General features: G+C 34.1%; 1 pseudogene; it reads right to left on the bottom strand.

Moving 5' to 3' along the window:
• The window catches only part of LOC149532515 (protein trichome birefringence-like 36), an 87,688-nt pseudogene extending 64,769 nt beyond the window's left edge, over window positions 1–22,919 (bottom strand).
• Window positions 22,920–23,323: the final 404 nt, after the last annotated feature.

The raw sequence follows: 23,323 nt of genomic DNA, 5'->3' as shown, positions 1-23,323 counted from the left end.
TCGACCATACAAGGATGACACTGGAAAAATATGAACAACTAAATCACTAACTCCATGTACCACTGCTAGGGATATAAAATTTTGCATACTAGAATACATGATCAAGTGCAATTGCATATAATATCATAGTTGAAGCAACATGTATTAAAATACCTAGTTAATCCATTTACATCACTCATGTTTAGAGAAAGTGTAAAGATACAAGAATGAAGTGAATAACCATAGCATAAAATTCATCTCATAACATAACCAATAAATATGTCCAAATAAACCATATAACCAGATATCATCATAAATATACTATCATCTCAAAATAGCATCAACATACAAATATGATAAACTAAACAACATAGCAGTAATGCATCTATGGTACTAAGTCAAAATATAACATCTGACCCTCGAGTCATCATAAGGAAAAAAATAAGAGTATCAAGTATCTCTTGAATCAAAATAGATAAGGTACAGACTGCAAACATGAGAGGCACTACATCCTCCCCCACTACCATAGGCTTACTATTGGAAGCCAGCAAAAAGGTAGGGGTACAATCCCCTTAGTCATGAAGCATCCTCCCAAGTCACAGAGGTCTCACTGCTTGGGTCCCATTAGACCCTTACCTGCTCTATGTCACGACATTGCAAGGTCAACCTTCAATGCTGTAGGATAAAAATGGGCTCCAAAGTAAGTTGTTTGTCCTCTACCTGCAAAGCATCCCAATCAAGAACATGGGTCACATCTGAAATATACTATCTCAACACAGAAACATGAAAAACATCATTTATGCGTGATAGTATAGGTGGCAACACTAGTCGATAAGTAATAGGACCAATCCTCTTAAGGATCTCAAAAGGTCTGACACCAACTTAGAGCCTTTCCCATAATGGATGGGGCTCTTCCTCAGATGCACTTGCAAAAACACCATGTCACCAATAGAAAAGTGAAGATCCAACCTATGGGCATCTGCATACTTCTTCTGCCTATCCTGAGCAGTAACCAAATGCTCCCTAATGTGAACAACCTACTGCTCCATATCCTAAAGCATCTTTAGACCCAAAAGAACTCGATCCTCTAAATGATCCCAACTCAAGGGGTATGACATGGCCTATTGTACAAGGCCTAAAAAGGTGACATGCCAAGAAAACTATGATACGCGTTATTGTTTGCAAACTCAACAAGGTACAAATAGTCCTCCCACTTCACCTGCCTATCCATAACATACATGTGAAGCATATCCTCCAAAACTTGATTCACTCTCTTAGTCTATCCATTGATCTTTTGGTGATAAGTTGAACAAAAATTTAGTTACACACCCAAATCATGCTGGAGAGATGTCCGTTGTGCAGAAGTAAACACTAGATCTCTATCCAAAATAATCTGATGAGGAATCCCATGAAAACAAAAAATATCTACCAAGAAAACTTGCGCTACCAAAGAAGCTATGTAGGATACTCTCATGGGTCAAACATGTGCTACCTTGGACAACTTGTCCATTGTCACCATGATACAATCCTGTCTCCACGATGACATAGGCAACCTTGTAATAAAATCAATAAATATCGTATCCCACTTTCGCTCTAGAATGGTATGTGGCTGAAAAAGACCTGTTGGATGCTGATGCTCTACCTTCACTCTTTGGTACTCAAGACATCTAGCAAAAAAATCAACAACATCACATCTCATCCCTACCCAAAAGTACAACTATTTGAGATCAGCATGCATCTTCTTAACACCAAGATGTGTGAAATATGGTGCATGATGCACCTTCAAAAAAACCAAGATACAAAGATCACCTGACATTGGTACATAGATAAGCCCCATGCATTGCAATATTCCATCAGACTCTAGAACATAATCAAAAAATCTACCCTCAAGGTTACATCCAAACTCGATCTCTACCCTCACCTCCTGATACCAAGTGTCACTAGGAAATGCCTCCAAGATGTGGCCTCGTAAATACACTCCCAATGAAATCACTAATACCTCATGTCACCTTCTACTCAAAGCGTCCATGATGACATTCTCCTTCCCTTTAATGTAATGAACATCAAAGTCATACTTGCACAAGAACTCTATCCAATGACATTATCGTGCATTTAGGTTTGGTTGAGTAAAGATATACGGGTAAAAGCATAGATCTATGTCATCGTTTATGATACCAAAACCTATTTTGGTCAAATCTCATCTCTCTATCAAAACTTAATTTTTTTCAAAAAGTAAAAATCCCCTTTTATAGATCTCAGATTCAGTATCATCATTATATAAATTTTTGAGTATTTTGATTAGTTATAATATGTTGTAATCTCAAAATATGATAAGTCAATATTTCAACATTTCAGAAGATGCTCCATCAAAAAAGGAAAAAAATAGTAAATCATATCAAAAAATTTAAAAAATCATATTGATCTCTAGAGGAGATAATTGTCCTCATGAATATGTAATTTTTTTTCAAGAATTTATAGATTTGATAAGGAAGTTTTGATAGGTGGAAAAAACAATTGGATTCTGATAAGGTCAAACTTGAGTACTTATAACAAAGAAAGTATACATAAAAAATAATTATTAATTTTTTTTTTCCCTAGCTATAAATGTCATCTATAAGATATTTTTGAATTAGAACAAAAAAAGATGATTTGCACATACTTGTTTGATGGGAACTACACCCTATATTTTTTATAGTTAAGAAAGGGACTTCAAAATAAAATAAAATGAATAAATTCTTACTCAAAAAAATTATAAAAATTATAGGCATAAAATTCATCCAATTCTTCATATTTTATCAGTTTACATCATCTTCATATTCTAAACACAAGTACCAATTTTTTTGTCATTAATGTTGAACTATCGCATTCTGATATCCCATTTCTTTATAAAACGTGACATAGGTTTGTGCTTTTACCCATACTACAAGCTCCTATGATCACTATGTAACTCAAACCTGTGGCCCAAAAGAAAATGTCTCCAATGGACAAGGGCATGCACTATGGCTGCAAGTTCCAAATCATGAGTGGGTAGTTAAGCTCATGGTCCTTGAGTTTTCTAGGCTCAAAAGAAATCACTCGACCATCCTGCATTAACACCACACCCACGCCTTCCAATAAAGCATCTATGAAAACCATGAAATCACCTATAGGATTAGGCATTGCAATGGTTGGTGCACTAGTCAAACACTCCTTAAGAGCATTAAATGTTGTCTCACATTGGTTTGATCAAACAAACTTCTTCCCTTTCCTCTGAAGAGAAGTGATGGGATGAGCTACTCATGAGAAATCCTTCATGAAGTAGTGGTAGTAGCCCAACAATCCCATGAAACTATGAACTCATAAGACATTAGTGGGTGCCATTCAATCCATGATAGCATGAATCTTCTCTGGATCCACTGCAATACCATCACCAGTGATGATATGTCCCAAATACTTCACCTCTAACTAGAAGAACCCAAATTTACTCAGGTTTCCATACAATTGATGGTCTCTCAAGCACTGCAATACCTGATGTAAATGGACCTCATGATCCTCCCTAGTCTTTGAATGGATCAATATTTCATCCAAGAATACAATGACACACTAATTGAGGTAAGTGCAAAATACACCATTCATCAAACTCATAAATATTGATAGCACATTGGTTAACCCAAAGGGTACGACCGTGAACTCATAATGCCCATACTGAGTGCAAAAATTTGTTTGATGAATATTAGCCTCTTAGATATGAAGTTGATGGTATCCTAACTTTAGATCAATCTTTGAGAACACTCGTGCTCCCTTCATCTAATCAAATAAGTCATCTATCCTCGGTGAAGGGTAATGATACTTCATCGTCACCTTATTCAGTTTCTAATAGTCAATGCACAAATGCAAAGAACTATCCTTCTTCTACATGATGATGACTAGTGCATCCCATGGGGATACACTAGGATGAATATGGCCCTTGGCCAACAATTCCTCCAACTACAATCTAAGCTCACTCAACTCCTAAGTAGTCATGTGTAAAGGAGCTCGTGAAATCAGCTCTGCTCCTGGCACAAGATCAAATCAAAAATCTATGTCACATTGTGGTGGCATACCTGGAATCTCTTCAAGAAACACATTGGCATACTCACAAAGAAGTGGATGATCATCAAGTGTCACCATATAGCTCTTAGCTTCCTCAAGATTAGTAACAGACACTAGGAAAAATTGACAACCCTTTTGCACACTCTACTTTAGCTGATTAGCTGAGATCATACGAAGTGAGACTAGTCTCTAAAATCCCAATAGTTCCACCTACCCACCTATGTCATCAACACACTGTACCACCTTATGATGGCAATTGATATTTTCTTGATGGGTAGCTAACCAATCCATGCCCAAGAAAATGTCATATGATCCTAGAGGTAGAATATGTAAATCCGTTGTGGTGGTGAAGGTTCCCAAATTCAAACTACAACTCCTAACCAATACGTCAACAGTCACCTTAGAACCTATGGCTAACTCAACCTACTAGCTATCATCCTAATGCATTTCCACTATCCCATATCACTGAACAAGAGATGGTGAAATGAAGGAATTGGAAGTACTAGAGTCAAACAAATTTGAAGTTGAAATACCATGCAACATACCTGTAGCCTCTACTACCATACCTTGATGCTCAGCTTGATAGTTGTCAACTACTACAAAGACTCTGTGATTCCTACCCACATCTCCTATAGTAGGCTCAAATCTCACTATGCCCTTACCAAGTCCTGTAGATGGTTTGATTGAACAATCATAAGATTTATGGCCAGGTTGACCACAAGAATAAAAGTTCCCAGAAAAGTTGGGTCTTGTCCCATGACCACCTTGGCTAGCACTAGGGTATGGTGCACTACCTCTACTAGAATTTTGGTAAACACTCTAAGGAGGATGATTCGACTGAGATTTTTGTCCCCTATTCTTGTTATCACCTTTCTTTCAAGAAATACCAAAAGACTGTTCACCTTTTCCCCAAAATCCCCACTGATAGCCACAGTGTTTTCCACATAGAGAAGGTTCTGATTGAGCTTGACCCTTTCCTAATGATGGGGAAAACTATGCATCCTACCCTAGATTCTCAACACTTTGGTTTTGAGAACCAAATTTTCTACTAAAACCTTTAGCTAGATTCTCCTCAACAATACATGCCTTCTCTACAGCGAGAACAAGAGTTCTAGGTTGATGCATATGAACTTCTCCAATGAGGGAATCCTTAAGGCCTCAAATAAAAAGATGAGCTAAGAGTAAATCATCATCATTGTAGCATGAGTACTGCCTAAGTTCAAAGACTCAAATTTCATATTGATCCATAGTCATGTTTCCCTACCAGATAGCATGGAACTCATTAGCACAGGCCTCTTTGAATTGAGGAGAAAAGAATCTCTCTTGAAAAATCTCCTCAAAGATCTCCCATGTGAGATCTACAACACTAACTCGAATCTTCTAACTCTCAATACTCCACCAAATGGATGTGTGGTCCCTCAACTATATAATTTCACAACGGGCCCTCATGTTGGTTGACTAAGGATACATGGTGAGGCAGTGGTCCATGTCCAACAATGAAGTCTCAGCCTTGAGGCCACTTCCCTTGCCATCATATGGTGGTGTTCTGGAACTCTAAAGGGACTTCATGATATCCAATCTAATGGAATTCTCACTACTATGGTTTCAACCACCCCAATGATGCCCTCTACCACCTAGTGGAGTAAGAGAATGATCATGTTCATGTTCCTCCTCTCTATGCTCTAAATGATGGGAATCTCCATGATGAGATCCCTCTTCCCAATCATGATCCTCTCGGTGCTTCTCAACACAAGGACCCAACTAAGCAAGAATCTCCTAGAGTACTGGTAACAATACCCCCATGCCATCTTGATTAGCATTATTATCTCATTCTCCTTCTCCATCCTAATGTTCCTCTTCATGGTGTTCATTTCCATAGTTACCACTATGGGTACCACCATGACCACCAAGTCTACGTCTAAGAGGCATCACTATGAAAGCAACAAGATAATGTCAAAACAATTGGATCATAAGCATAAGAGCCAAAACTATGAATGAAAAAATAATAATAATAATAATAAATCATAACATAGCAATACACAACAATAAACAAAACTAGAGTGGAAGCATAACACAGAGATCCCAATGTTGCAACATGGGCTCTAATACTAGATGTAATGCCCTGCTCGAAGATCCTTGGAACAAGGATGAAATACAAACCAGAATTTTTTTTTTGAAGCAAGTGTAAGTGCACATGAAAATAACCTACACAGATCACAAAGATCACAATGAAAGACTAAACTATCATCCCAACAACCAATGAATCTCCAAATGCCACTACTAACCAACAAGACTGAAAATGAAAGATGCATAACTAAATTCAAATCAGACACATCCTAAATTCAAAATGCGACACCATAGAGTTGAAGAACACTAAAGAAGGTATCTGAATCAACTCCTAAAAATTTTGCATCAGACCAAAATGTTCCTCTTGCCCACCCACATAGGTTTTTACAAAACCTAGGTGATACTTTAATACAACACTAAAAAGTATCGTGCGACATTCCTAAAGAAGGAGGTTGACACTTTTAGGGACTAGGCAATAGTTTTCATGAAGGCATACGATACTTGAATGGTATCGTATGACATTTCTTACAAGGTGGTATGATACTAGAAAGTATTGCAAGATATTTCTCCTAGAGGCGTGTGATAAAAATAGGGAACACACGATACAATTTCTAAGGGCATGCAATACAATTTCGTGTCACACCATGCTGATAAAAGGTCACCCAGGAAGCACAAGAACACTTAAGGAAAACTCACAAGTAGAAAAATAGAGAGTAAAACCTCTACACCAAGGAGTATTGAATCAACATTTTCAGGCAAGAACACTCGACTAAAAATGAAATACGGAAAGAACAATAGTTAACCATCTAACAGATAAGAGTAAAAGTATAGAAGGAACATCACAGTGTACTAAAGCAACATCACAATAACTAAAGTAACATTGCAATGTACAAAACAACCAAACTAAGTATGTGGTTCCTCCCAAATGTCAATGGCATCATAAGACCATTGTGTGCCCTAGCCATCTCCTGTGCGTAACATCCCAAGCCATCGATCAGATCACCAATACTATCATAATAGGGATGTCACTACTAAAGTATGCTAGGATTAAAAGCATAAGGAAATCTAACATGCTAGTAGTCAAGTAGAAGATAATACTACAAAGTAGATAACATCACCTTCCACATGCTAATCATCATAATAAGGAATGTGTCAAAACTAAGATCATATAAACATGATAACAACATCCCAATGAAAGCATAAATCACAAGAAAGCATACTCTGTAAACTAAAGTACCATGTGAACACATCCAAAAATAGTCACACTCAGATACAAGACCATCTCTATACACTGGTCCCTAGCAGTGGTGAAGGTAGCTATGCCTCCCAATCACATGGAACTCATAGGTCCACACTTGTCCTGCTAATGGAGATAATGATCCAACCACAAATATGCAAAACAACATCCATGGCTAACACACACGCCAAGCAGTATGATTACTAAATCTAAGATATAGACAATGCATAAAATACAAGTCTTGGTCAAACATCTCAAAGGGCTACTAAGTAGGGGATGATATCATGGAGAGTCGCTTGGCATCAAAAAGCCCAAGCTCGGATCTATGCAGACTCAACTCCCTCAAAAAAAAGCTCATACACTATGTAGACTCAACTTCCTCAATGGAAGGCTCATACACTAAAGTACTATTATCTTTAATGTTATTACCACCCAATGTTTTATTTAGTTATCACTTATATAAAGCTTCCTCTACCAACCTCCAGTGCCATGAACATTGAGCTGGGAGATAGAAGCCCCCTCCATATACTACCCTACCCTACCCATGCTTATCCAACGATTAGGCATGCAAATTCCCAACCCATCCCAAATGATCACAACTTTTGGAAGTACCATAGAAGATCAGGCCCCACAAGTCACCCAAAAAATGTACTTGTGTGTGGCACACCACCATCACGAAGATCAACACAAGGGCTAGATGAGAACATAAATAGAAAGTCAATTGAGATAACAAATGCTACACGCATCCTAATGCAACATAAAGTGCAAATGTGGTCTGACAGATATCCAAATGGATTATCCATGACCATGACCCACATTGTGCCAAGAAATCTTGAGAAAATAGAGCAACATGCTAAACAAGACAAAATACCCAAATTTTGGAGAAAATTTGAAATTAAAATCCATTTGGCCTTTCCATGCAAAAACCTCGAAAATCCAAAAATAATTAAAATTAGACATCGTATGCAAAAATAGCTAGCATAATAGCTCAAAACCACAAACCCCCATTTCAAAAATAGGGAAAACATTCATACTCGACCAACCAGGCAGAACCAACATACCGAAATGGAGGGGAACACTAGTTCTTAGCCTCCTAACAAATTGATGCAAGAATTAGTAGCTAAAACAAAGTGAAAAACATAAAATGAGAAAGCCCTACCTGATAGCAAAAGGGGCAGAAACTGAAACTCGCACAATAAAATAAATCACCAACCAAATCTACTAAAAAATAATGGCAAAGCATAAACTCCCTTAGCCAAACCCAATGAGACCAACCTTGTGAATATCCCATGCTCATGGATCCTAGAATGAACAAAACAAGAATCCTTCAGAAGAGGATTTGTAAATTTTCTCTCAAAATTCTATTTCTAAAATGTGAGAAGTGAATAATGAAATCACTTTTCCAATACTTATTCACTTTCCAAGTGAATAGTCGATTATGGCAAATAGCTAGCTAGAGTAGCTAAACTCTGAATTGACCCAAACAAAAATAGGTTAATATCCATAATGGAAATTCAACTAAGGAAAAATTGCCAAAAATAAAATTTGAAAATATTTAAAACCCAAAAACCCAAAATCATAGAAAATCACTTAACATTTTTGCGACAATGTCAACTTCTAATTGCACAAACATGCTCACTAGTCTAGTCACATAATGCAGATGAGTATGGATTTACTAATCACTAAAAGGTTTTAATTAAAACAATTAAAATAAGGGTACGTTGACCATACAGGGATGACATTGGAAAAATATTAATAGCTAAATTACTAACTCTATGTGCCACTGCTAGGGATATAAATTCCTACACACTAAAATACATGATCAAGTGCAATTGCATATAATATCATAGCTGAGGCAACATGTATTAAAATACCTAGTTAATCCATTTACATCACTCATGTTTGCAGAAAGCATAAAGATACAAGAATGAAGTGAATAACCATAGCATAAAATTCATCTCATAATATAACCAACAAATATGTCCAAATAAACCATATAACTAGATATCATCATAGATATATTATCATCTCAAAATAGCATCAACATGCAAATATGATGAACTAAATAGCGTAGTAATAACACATCTATGGTACTAAGTCAAAGTATAACATCCGACCCTTAGGTCATCATAAGGTACAAAATAAGAGTATCAAGTATCTCTCAAATCAAAATAGATAAGGTACAAACTACAAACACAAGAGGCACTGCATCAGGTACATTATCTAATACAATATCAAAAAATTCTCCCAACATATCTACAACTTCTATAGGTACCTCCTCTACTTCTTCTTTACTATCTTTTATAAATATAGAAAAACACACATGCTCACACCTCATACCTTTGAGAAACTCTTTTCCATCAACAAAACATATTTTGGCAACACTACATACCTTTTCTTCTTTATCCTTCAATGGTTTCAACTTATTTTTTACTCCATCCTTGGTCAAAGTGTAGGTATTTTCTTGCCCATCATGTACAACATGCCTGTCAAACTGCCATGGCCTACCCAACAAGATATGAAATATGTCTATACATATGATATCACATAGTACCTCATCCTAGTAGCTTCCAATCTTGAACTTCACTGAGCACTATTCATTGACAATAACCTTATGGTCATCTTGTACCCAAAAAATATGGTATGGATGTAGGTGTTTGTATCCCTTCAACTTCAACTTGGTGACCATCATTTCTAACACTAGATTGTCAGTACTTCCAGCATCAATGATCACATCACAACACTTATCTTCACATATACACCTTGTGCAAAACAAACTCCTTCTTTGATCAAGATCATTCTCACCACTCAGTAGGACTCTTCTGTTAACTAGGACTTCTCTTTAAGCATCTTTAGAATGTGAGGATCTAGCATCTTCATCAACATGTGCAACTCTATCTAGGCCTTTGATTCTTTGATCTATCCTTCCTTACTGTTGGGTACATTCAAATGCTCTATGCCCTTCTTTCTCTGTAGTGAAAACATTTCCCATGGAAGCCTCTTCTTCTAGATCCTTGTTCTCTACCTCTTCCTCTCTAATCTCTATTGTTCTGATCATGGAAATGATTGGAATTGTTTCCCCTTTGGTTCTAATTCATACTTCCAACCTCATCCTTGTTCTTATGATCATCATTATGGCCTCCACAAGATCATCGGCCAGATCTTCCACCATGACCTCTTCTACTATTCTTATTGTCAAACTTCTTACTCAATTTCTCCTCAACTCTTAAGGAAAACTGGTGTGCCTCCTCAATAGTATTCATTCAAACTAGACTCAACTCATCCTAAATGTTTGGCCTTAACCCATTAAGATAACAAGTGACTTTCTCCTTATTAGCTTTTTCATGGTCAGTTCTAATGAGAACTCGATAGAACTCTTCGATATACTCTTGAAAAGCTTTTCTCACTTGCTTCATTCCTTGAATCTTCTTCAAAAAATCAAGCTCATAATCCATAGGAATGAATTGTCACTTCATTTTAGCTATCATCTGATCCCATCTGGTGATTTTGTCCTTTCCCTTTCTATTTCACTCCATTTGAACCTCTTGCCACCAAATCTTTGCATGTCCCTTTAGTTTTTCCTTCTCAAACTTGACCCTATCTGGATCCTCAATATCCTCATACTCAAATTATTCCTCTAGTTCATTGATCCAATTGGTCAACTCTTCTAGGTTAAGATTTTCTAAAAATGTGGGAACCTCTAAATTAGGTCTTTTTCCAATCATGGAGATGGCCCTAAAAGCCTCTCTTCCTCTGGGTTTAGAATTGCCTTTGCTCTGGCATTTTCTTCTACTTTGTCCTCATCCTCACTTTTATCTCTTATGGAAAGATTTATTCATCTACATATTTGTTCTTCCAATGCTTATATTTGTCCTTGGAGGGCTCTAAAACCCTCAAGTGTAACACCTACAACTCTTCCACCACACTCTCTTCATGGAGACATTTTTTGTGCTTTTACTAAAACCCTAGTGCAAATTTCCTCTCAATCAGTGATTTGTCTATGTGCTTAGCCCAAACCACAGTGTTGGTGTGAACTACCTCATAGTTGATGATCTATCCACACACTCAAGAACTCTATCTTTGATACCACTTGATGAAGCATGCTCACCTTAATACTTTTGCATTTGTTCTTCTAATGCTTGCATTTGCCTTTGGAGAGCTCATAAACCCTCAGGTGTAACACCTATAACTCTTCTACCACACTCTCTTTGTGGAGGCATTTTTGCACTTCCATTGAAACCTTAGTGAAAACTACCTCACAATTAGTGATCTATCTACACACTCAACCCAAACAATGATCCTAGTGCAAATTGCCTCACAGTCAATGATCTATCCATACACTCAATAACTCTAGCTCTGATACCACTTGATGAAGGGGTGCTCCCCTTAAAACCATATAATCATAACAAAAACAAAGAAACAATGGCCAATGTGAGAGAAAAATATGGACTTCTTATTTGTGCCAAAAATGTTGAATTACAAAATTCTCAAGTACAATATGCTAACCCACATGGGCATTGTCATTACAATGATCTGCAACAAAAGCTAGGAACTATCACCTAGAGCTGTCCTAGACAATGTTTGAGCCTTTCTTAAATAGAAAATTTTATGCCACCCAAGAAGGTTTTAGACATTGAAGCTTAATACCTAGGGCCAATAGACCCTAACAATACATATAGAGTTAGCCAAGTACATATTTCACAATTATTTTAGATATTTCAAGTAGCCCAACTTTGAAAATCCATAACTCACAAACCGTTGCTCCAATTGGCTATTATAACCACTTTTTAGAAATTTCATCTCCTAATCTACAGGTTTGAATCCACATAAGTGCCCTTCTGTCAAGTTTTCGGACCTCATTCAAGCAATCTAAGGCTTCCAATGGTGAGCTTAAAGATTTTTCTATAAATTTTTGCACTAAAAATTTGCAATAACTTCTCTGATACTTATGTTTGAGCAATGAAAAATTTATGGTAGGCTTACAACTCTAAAATAAACCTTCCTATAGAAAATGAGAACATTTTGAGCTCATATGACAAACTTACTAAAAATAGCAAGTTCCCATAAATAGTAACCACTATGTCTACTAGTCCTTATTAAAATAGAAAAGACTGAAATAAAAATATTTTTGGGGTGATGCAAGATTTCTTATACACCTAGGATGCTCCTACATTAGTATGTCAGATGGTGAAAGGAGTGAAGTAGAATATAGGATTGTATCAGCCATTACTTGTACCAAAGAAGTTGTGGGAGGATGTTAGCATGGATTTTGTTCTTGGATTACCGAGGACTCAGTGAGGGCATGATTCTATTTTTGTGGTGGTTGAAAAGTTTTCAAAGATGGCACATTTTTTTCCTTGCAAGAAGACTAGTGATGTTGTCCATGTACAAAAGTTATTTTTTAGAGAAGTGGTGAGACTACATGGTCTACCAAAGAGTATAGTTTCAGATTGAGATACCAAATTTGTTGGGTACTTTTGGTGTGCATTGTGGAAGAAGTTGAACAGAGATTTGAAGTTCAGTTATTCACATCATCTACAAATTGATGGATAGACAGAAGTTGTGAATTGCAGTTTGGGAAACTTGTTGAGATGTTTGGTTGGAGACAAGCCAAAAAGATGGGATATGATTTTACCACAAGAAGAATTTGGATATAATAATTTTGTCAATAGGAGTACTGGTAAATCACCATTCCATATTGTATCTAAGAGTAGTCCTAGAAATGCTTCTAAATTGTGGCAATTGGATAAATGAGAGATAAGTAGTGTAGAAGTAGAAGAATTTGTTGAATATTTGAAGAACATCCATGAGGAGGTGAGCAAGCACATCATAAAGATGAATATAAAGTACAAGGCTAAAGAAGGTGTGAAAAGGAGGTATAAGGAATTTCAAATTGGACATGAAGTCATGGTTCATTTGAAAAAGGAGCATTTTATAGTGGGTACATATAATAAACCAAAGATAAAGAAATTTGGACCATGCAAGATAGTGAAAAGGAATGATTCTAGAAATGCTTATGAAGTGGAGTTCCCTACTGAATTGAATATTTAACAAGTACTTAACATTTTAGATTTGATAAAGTATTATGAAGGAGGTGATGGAGATGAAGTTGCAGAAGTACAGTGGAGTATTCTAGCAGCTAGTTTGGTTACAAAGGAGATTGAAGAGATATTGGATAGTCATGTTGGCAAAAGTACAAGGAAAAAAACTTATGAGGAATAGTTGGTCCAATGGAAATTGAGGTTAGTAGAGGATGCAACATGGCTAGCAAGGGAGAAGGTTAATTTTCTTGTTTTTCCTCTGAACACTTGAGATGTGACGAAGTCACTTCTCAAATTACCCTAGATGTTTGGTGCACGAGCATCCTAGGTGTAAGAGTAATCTTGCATCACCCAAAAATATTTTTGTTTTTAGTCTTTTCTATTTTAATACAAACTAATCGATAGGGTGGTTTCTATTTATGGCTATTTTTAGTAAGTTTCTTATATGATCTTTGAATGTTCTACATGAAGGTTCATTTTTGAATTATAAGCCTACCATAAAAATCTCATTGATCTAGCTTAAGTATCAGAAAAGTTATTGTAGATTTTTGGTAGAAAAATTTGCAAAAAAATCCTTAGGCTCACCATTAGAGGCCTTAGAGTTCCTAGATTAGGTCCGAAAACTCAAGAAAAGGGCACTTCAATTGTTCCAAGCATGTAGATTAGGAGCTGGCATTTTTGAAAAGTGGTTATAATAGCCAATTGAAGAAATGGCTTAAGAGTTATGGCCTTCTAAAGTTGGGATACCAAAATTTCTAAAATATTTTTTCAAAGATGTATTTAGCTGACTCTATATGTATGTTTAGGTTCTATTGGCCCTAGGTATTAAGTTTGAGCATCTAGAACCTTCCCAGGTAGCATAAAATTGCCTATTTAAGAAAGGCCTGAATGTTTTCTAAGATAGCTTTGGGTGGTAGTTTGCAGATTACTATAATGAAGGTGCCCATGTGGGTTAGCATATTGTACTTGTGAATTCTATAATTCCACATTTGTGGTGTGAATAAGAAGTCCATATTTTGTTCTTGCATTTGTTGTTGTTTCTTTGTTTCTATTATGTGTTTACTTATGGTATTAAAAGGAGCACCCTTCATCACATGTGTATATTACCATTTCACATCACCTTGTGATTCGTCATCAAGAAGATAACATAATTTGAATTGAACATTAAAATGAAAAGACATATATAATTTTATCTACACTTTCTATGAATACCATTGATACATATTTAGGACTAATATTGGACATTGAATGAGTAGAATATGTCAAAGGTAAACCATAAAAAACATGATTGAATTCACACACAAAATAGAGGAGGCCCACCATGCTTGATATCATATTCATAGAATGATTGAAGCTCCTATGACACAAGGCCGCCACTAAATAATTAAAGCACCAAGATCAAGTTGAGCCAATGCTTTCATGCAATTATAGATAGCTTCTAGGAAAAGTTATTTTTAGTGTTAGCAAAAGTGCTAATTGATTCATTTTTTACATCATATGCTTTAGAGAAGAAGTCACCATTTCGTTCTAGACAATTTTCCAATGAGCTCACACTGAATAAAACCCAATAAGTCTTTCACAATGCAAAGACCAAAAATATAATTTCATTAAACAATATTCCTCACCACTCTAAGAAACTAACACCTCCTATGAAAAAAATGATTGAATCTGCACACAAAATAGAGGGTACCCACCACACGTAATATCATATTCATATAATTATCAAAGCTCCTAGAAACACAAGGGCTCAACTAAATAATTAACAATTGAGGCACCAAGATTAAGCTAGCCCATGCATTCCTCTAATTACAGATGGCTTCCAAGAAAAGTTGTTTTGATTGTATTATAATTGCTAATTGATTCATTTTAAAAATTATAAGTTTTAGATCATGCATCATCGTTGTATTCTAGACAACTTACCATAAAGCTCAGACTAAATAAAACCCAATATGGCATTCAAGGTGCAAAAACCCCAAATAGAGTTTCATTAGAAATATTCCTCACTAGTATAAGAATTCAATCTATTATTTATGCTCACATGTAGACAAAATGCAATCCATAAGCTAAAACTTTGAAATTAATGCTTCTCTTGAGTTCACAATTTCCATTTGAAAAACCAAGTTTAGTGAAAATAATTTGAAACATTCATAATAAGAAAAATGTGAACTAGTTTAGGAAGAAAACTTAGACACCACATGTTAGACATTGGACATCTACTATTATATTTGTACAAGCCATTACACTTTCCTCAATCTCAAATATGACATACTACAAATTTGGAATAGTAAAGACACCAAGACTACAAATTTAAAAAGAAACTACCCATTTTATCACCGCTTTGAAAGGGTATAATCAATTATTTTATAGGAACATGATTTGGAGAAATGGGAAAATATAAAAAATTAAATACAAAACAAAGATGACATGATACAAACTTTGAACCAATAATGAATTTAAATGTTAAGAACTTGTAAACATTGAAAAATTTTCAATATCATAAATGTCCCAATAATATTTTACTTTGCAATGGCACCTATGAAAGCAGAGGAATCATACCATACAAGATTACATCCTACCTATGGATAAACTATATGATTCCTAAAGATATTGCAAAATTTCAAGAATTTCAATAGCCTTGTTATATTAACATCAGCTTGGGTAATGTGCAAATTTGTCTAAATAAGTACCCAAGACATTTCAATTGCATTCAACATCCAAAACCTTGTTAATGTTCTAGATTCCCTAAAAATAGAAGCATAAATATTCAATGTACTTTCTTATCCATCTAATATTGATAGCTAATATAGTGAGAACAATAACCCTCAATAGAATGTCCAAAACTTGGGCCGTATCCTCCAATTGGGGCTGAGTGACCAGCACTTGGACCATAACCTCCAACAGTGTTAGAATGACCAATGCTTGGACCATAACCTCCATTTAGGCTAGAATGCACAACACTTGGACCATAACCTCCAATGGAATGAGCACCATGCATAGTATTTTGTCATGGGGAAATGTACATAGAGTATGTTTCAATGTCTACCATCTCATCATCAATATCTTCTCCCCTGCATCATCATTCTCATGGTCCTACGAATACATAACTTAATTAGGAACATTTGAAACTTCATATCAAGCACTACTATTATCTTAAGCTTACATGGAAAAAAATGAAAATAAATCATTACCTCATGTTGATGTCCAAAAATAAGTAGGCATTGAGTATTTATTAGTTTATCTAAAACAAAACTTTTAAAAGTTGAACTAGACTTACTTTAAATGACATATCATTATTAGACAAGTCATCAGGATCAGCCAAAACTAAATATGCAAGAGTAGCCTACATTATGAACAATCTAAACTTAGATAACATTCTAGTCAATAGAACATAGTTTACATGAAAGAAAAAATAAAATACATAACAAGTTGTACGAGGAGAAGTAACAAAATTCATATATCTCATACCAAAATGTATTGTGCCCTTCAATTACAATAACCCATTATTTCTACCTTTACCATTAATAATAATTGTATCTACCTAAATATCTCATCACAAAATGTATATCTAGTTGATTATTAAATGGATGCATTAAGGACCCAATCAACTACCACTATAACCAAACAATCTTCCAAAATTGAATCCAACTTACCATACAACTTCAAATTTAGTTTTGTTAGATTTTTGTCTATAGAATTCAAATAAATTTTTATTAAATAAAGTAGATACCACTCCTTTATCAAAGATGGTGATGTTACTAATGGATGAATTGGAAGCAATCACTAACCTCAAGGTTCAGTTCTCTATAGTGTGGTAAATAAGGTCCCTAACTCTTGCTTGTTTGTATTGTTTCAAGTTTCTCATTCTCACTATTATTTTGTGGTAATAAAATCCTTCACCTCTCCTAAGACCATATTATCATTTTGACATTTTTTAATGGGTGACGAGACCATATTGACTTATTGAATTAATGTCCAATTTTTTTTTTACAATGTTACACCAATACCTGTGACTTTATAGTTTTTAGTATAATGATGATTACCCAAAATTGACATTTGATATCTTTCAACTTCTATTTTATTAAAAGAATATAAATATGCTAAAAAATGATGAATCTACACTATTGATCACCACTCTAACTCATAGACCTTATCTTTCACATTAAATTAAGTCTATCTTTGATACTTTCCCTAATTTACATAGGAATACAAAAGTTCATTCCAAATATCAACTACACTTGGCTTACACTAATGGGTGCAGTCTCTATTGCTACTACCACCACCATATTTAGAGGGATGTGCATCCTTGTGTAGCTAGGACATTCCTATTATATCCAACAAAACAAGAGGAAGATCTTTGTTGTTCACAACTTTTTTAGTATTGACACCTGAAATGGTAATGGTGGATTGTGTGCAGATGTGCTTAGTAAAGGCTATGTATCTCTCTCATACCTATATTAAAATCATGCCAATTATGTTAACTAGAGTTCAAGTGGACATGTTCAAATTGAAATTATCATGAAAATATTTTAGGGCTTGATTGTGTGAATTATTTCTACCAATGCTATGAACCATACATTATGATATTCTCTTTGTCTAGTGTTATACTTTCTTTATTCTAATGATAGATCATGGTGTATGATAGACAACATTCATGATAAGAAGTTTCATGCAATCAAATTATGATAGAAATTTTTTCATGAATAAATAATTACTCTAAAAAATGCAGTGTGATTTACTATAGTGCATGATAATGAAAATTTAATACTTGTTGAGTAAAATTAGAAATAAATATCATATAAGATGATTGGTGAGGTGCCATGGTGCTGAAAAGCACCATTTATTTCCTTAAATCTACTTGTGAATTTGTCCAATTTGCCCAAGTATTTAGGGATTTTCTATAAGAAACCATTTGGTCTATACTTTTGTAAGTTGGATTTCCTTCCATGGTTATGTCTCATCTATTTATACACATTAAACCTTGTATCATATCTCTATTTGTCATGAAATGTTCATTCAAACTTTTCCATATACCTTGAAAAGATTTTAGTTAGATTAATCATTTTCTTCTCTCTTTTGTTCATTTTGATGGTGGATTGTAGAATGTGAATATGAAAATATTGATAGAAAGATTCATATAATATAATCAAGAAATATTAAAACTAATATTATGATGATAGATCATATAATATAAACCAAAGTATTAATACAATTTAAAATATATCATATAATCTTGCATTGTTCCACTATTTCCACCAATTTGATGACTCAAAAACAAGGAAATATGCCTCCTTCTAATGCTCTCCATTAGTTTGTATAGAATCCAAGTGAAGAATCTTTCACCCCTATTCATTGGTCTCCAAAAAAACCAAGAATGGAGCCCAGAATAGTTCAACTGAAGCATTATAATCTTGCAAACAACCAATTAAATGTTTATAACTTAGATACATCCTTGCAAAACAAAAGAAAAATGATTGAAGTCAATACATTGTACAAATTACCATAGCTTTGAACATTGCAAGAGGACTCTTATTAAACATAGATTTCATATTGCTTAGAATTCCTATCTGAAGTAGATAGACCATGGACTCAAACTAACCTCTTCTTATGGAGTCCCCAAAAAACATCAATCTCTTTCCTCTCAACTTCTCAAACATATCCTTACTATTGAACCTAATACAAGATTTTAAATCCAATATCTACAATTAATAGTTGTAGATGTTCCTAAATTGACATATTTTAATCAACATTTCTTGGTGCACTTCCAATGCTTGGGGTCTACACTGTATATCTCTCTTAAGGCTACTTTGATTAATTTTAGGTAAATGGAACTTGGGTATACAAAGATAAATAAAAATGGACTGTTTATCATTATCTAAAAGGATTGTTTTCAAAGTTCCATATATTTATGATAGAATTTATTATTTTGGAAGATTCATTGTAAACAATTTGAATTAGATTTTGTATACCTATTTTATTTATCAACATTGGTGTTACAATAAAATTGTCAATATGAAAATTTATCTATCAAAAAAACCATTTACCTATCATTGATTAGAAGAGAAGCCTTTAATGAATTGGCTTGAACTATTGAAAATAAATTGGATTTATGATAACCATATTCAAATAGCTATACTGCTTCAAGTTATTCATCATTAACAAGCAACTAAACAGAAGCTAACTATTAAGAATAGCTCAAATAAAAAGGAGTTCATTATTTTTTAAGATTCATTGATCAAAAGTTCATTAAATTAGTTATCTACCTTAAACTACCTTGTCAATTTCATAAGGACACTGGATTCAATTACATTAAATGGGTTCAATAGTCAAAAAATAATAATCAAGGTGTATTCAATTTTTATTCAATACCCAGTGTCACTGAGGAATAGGAAGCAAAGAGGGATAAGACATAGTAGATTGTTGAAGAGGAGTTAAAAAAATCAAATCCTAGTCAAACAATTATTTATATAATAGATATATTTGGTAATATTCTCTATTGGTAGCACCAACAATTATTACTGAGTAGAAATATATTCAATCTAGAATCTGACATCAAGGGTGTGATCTATTTCAAAGGGTACAAAAAGCCATGCAATCACCATCCATTCTTTTTTAGAGAATTATTTTACAGTAGGAGAGGAGCATTTGATTCATAAGAAGACATACATAGAGACAACCACAATAGATCCTCAATGAAAAGAAGTTATTCCTCTTAAATAACTTGCATCTATACATTAATACTTGAGAATGTTAAGAGATGAAGGTACAAAAAATAATATCAATTTGGAGAAGAGGAAACTAGTGAATAGGAGTATTAAATAGCATACACTTTATAACCAAAATCTAACTTGGCATCGAGCATAAACACATTGCATAGAAAGAGACATTGACTTTCAATTCATATCAAGGTCTCTACAATCTAAGAAGAGACTTTAGGATTTCTACGTGCAAAAGTTCACATAAATATAGTTTCTTTCAACAACTAACTCCCAATCACCTACGAGGTATGTTATAGTAAACAAGTTACATTATCCAGCAAGGCTATATGTGATACAAGCATATTGGGAATAGAATATTTACAATTAATGTTCTATACATAGCCAACATTGAAGTTAGAAAACATATAAAAAATAATAGGCAAATCAGGTAGCATACTCGAATAGTGTTTAGTAACAAATATATGATATGTCAAAAAATTATGTCACATTAGAATAATTATTTATGAACATTTTACTTCTTTTTCACTATTTATATGTAGACAAAGGATAAATTAGATAGAATTCCCAATTGGTAGAAATAAATTGACCATTTGCATAGATAGCAGTATCTTAAACATTTCATATGTATGTCTATTGGAAATATAAGAGTAGTAACTGAGAGGGGGGGTGAATTAGTTACCAATAAAATAAATCTTAGATCCCTCAGATGTTAACTATAAAATTTAGACTAATAAAATTGATTGCTACTAATACTTGGTAAGCATATAGAAATTGTTGTAACTCAATAAATGCAGAGTGTGAATTACTTTAGTAAATCTTAAGAAGTTATCATAAATTACTTGCAAGCATGAAATAAATAACATGAACACATGAGACACCAGGATTTGATGTGGATACACAATTTGGGAAAAATCACCAATGTAAATAGTTACTATTTTTCACTCTTCTGAAGTGAGCCCTATTAGGAGCCAACCCTGTTAAAGGATTTAATCACCCTATTAGGAGTGGCCTTGGAAAAGGCCTTGAAATAATTTAATGGAATTTCTACCTTGTTAGAGGATTTACAAATGGTTGTTAAACCAAATTTGTTAAGAGATTTTAGCTCACTGTCATAATGGTTAGAGAGTAATAATGAAATGAACTAATTGTGATGCAGCTGAATTGCTGATTATAGATCTCTACTCTGGTTCATACTTGATCCTTCCTGATCAAATAACACTTTTCTACTTCACAAGGATATCTACTTATCCTTCAAGTGCTCTTCCTCTTTTCTTATCTCTTTAATTCAACTTTCATCTCACACACTTTGAGATTGCAACTTGACCTTTTACTTATACCTTCTAGATTGTCAAGTCATCTCAAATACAAATTTAGAATAACCATTATTCATCACATTAGTTGGCTAGAATCAATAGGTAAATCAATTAAGCTTTACATGCAAAAATAAGAGAGCCCTTTGGTAGCCAACCTAGCTCAGTAGAGACTGATTCTAAAGTGATTTCCTATGTTAACCAATAGAAGCTTAGTTAACATTGTGAACTTATAAAATTCCTTTAGTAACCAAGTGAACTTAGTTAACACTAACTCTATTCAACTTTCCCTTATTTAACTGAGTGAGCTCAGTTAACACTCTTTTCTGCATAACTTCCTTCAATGCCCGAGTGAGCTCGGTAGATACTGCCTTCTATATAGAGTAAACTCAAGAATGCTCGATAGACTAGGGAAACTATCTTTGTTGACCAAGTGATCTTAACATGTACTGACTATCAATTGATATGAAATTTGTGTAACATCAAAGACAACACACAATTAATCAATTGTATCCAACAATCTCCCTCTTTGGCATTGATGGCAATGCAACATGTCACAACAAAATGAGATTTTGAGAATAAGAATCCCTCTATCAAAAAGTTACTCCCTCTTTGATTTTACATAGAAAAATTCTCCTATAGTATTCTTCTACTTTGAAGGAACTGCTTGACTTCTTCCTTTACAAAATTTCAAAAATATATGATAGTAAACATCTCCCTCTTTGACAACACATGCCAAAGACAATTCTGATTAGTAGCAATGTACCTTGAGTATAGATTCATCTGCAATATTTCCTTATCAATACTACATCAACTGATTGATCTTCAACTGCATGCACTTACTATCAACTGATATGATATTTGTGTAATATCAAAGACAACACACAATTAGTTAGTTGTATCCAACAATGTTAGCATATTATGCATATTAATTGTCAAGTGGAATCAACTATATCTCTATATAAAAGTTGACAATGGATTCAAAACTTCATTGATCAAAAGTTCATCTTTATGAAATTGGCCTAAACTAATGAAAATAAAATGGATTCATGAGAACTACATTCAAAATAGATTTATAAAAAGAAACAAAGTAGAATTTTCCCATCAAGAGGAGTCCAAATTGAAAAAAGAATACAAACCAATTATGAAAATTTTATCTAGGAATGGTACAACCATCTAGCTTCCATCTCCATTTCTCATAATCTAAATTTGGTCTCCCATTTGGTCTGTAATTTATTTAGGTACTAATGTATGGACAATTTGTAGCATTATAAAGTGGAAATGAGGCATCATGAATTCACTTCCCTAAAAATAAATTGCATTTAGTTTTTATGAGACTTTTTACAACAAAATTTTCTTTGTAAATACCGCCATTATTCCCCTAATAAAATTCAAAGTGTTCATCACACCTTTGTATAATAACCCTACCTTGAATTTTAGCATCTCTAGTTATGCAAAGAACTATTAAGATATATAAAAATAACAAAAACATCCCCATTAAAATAAGATATTTTTCCTTTGAAACTCAAATACAAATATTTACAAGTTAAACAGGAGAACTCACCCAGCTGAAAGAGCCACAAGACTCAACAACTTGAAAACACTTGCATGGTCTTCTATCTATGCTCTATGAAGATAGGGTTAGCACTATAGGTGATGTCATCTAAAAATGACACTTGCATTTTAGATCACATTTGATCTGCTCTCATTTGTGTTTTTCCCTATCAATAAGTATCAATTTGTGACATCAATATTAGGAAAATTTCATCAAGTTAACTCCAAAGCCATAAAGAAAATAGCATAATAATATGACATTTGTTTCTATATAATTTATACAATTACACTAATTAAAGTTTACCTTTGTTGAAGAAGGTGTGTGAGGTACATCATCACCTATGCCTT

The sequence above is a fragment of the Cupressus sempervirens genome, chromosome 10, assembly GCF_028749045.1.
Source record: "Cupressus sempervirens isolate cs-2001-9-10 chromosome 10, ASM2874904v1, whole genome shotgun sequence".
NCBI classification, from domain to species: domain Eukaryota; kingdom Viridiplantae; phylum Streptophyta; class Pinopsida; order Cupressales; family Cupressaceae; genus Cupressus; species Cupressus sempervirens.
The sequence above is the reverse complement of the archived record's forward strand: the minus strand, read 5'-3'. Positions and strand labels throughout refer to the sequence as shown.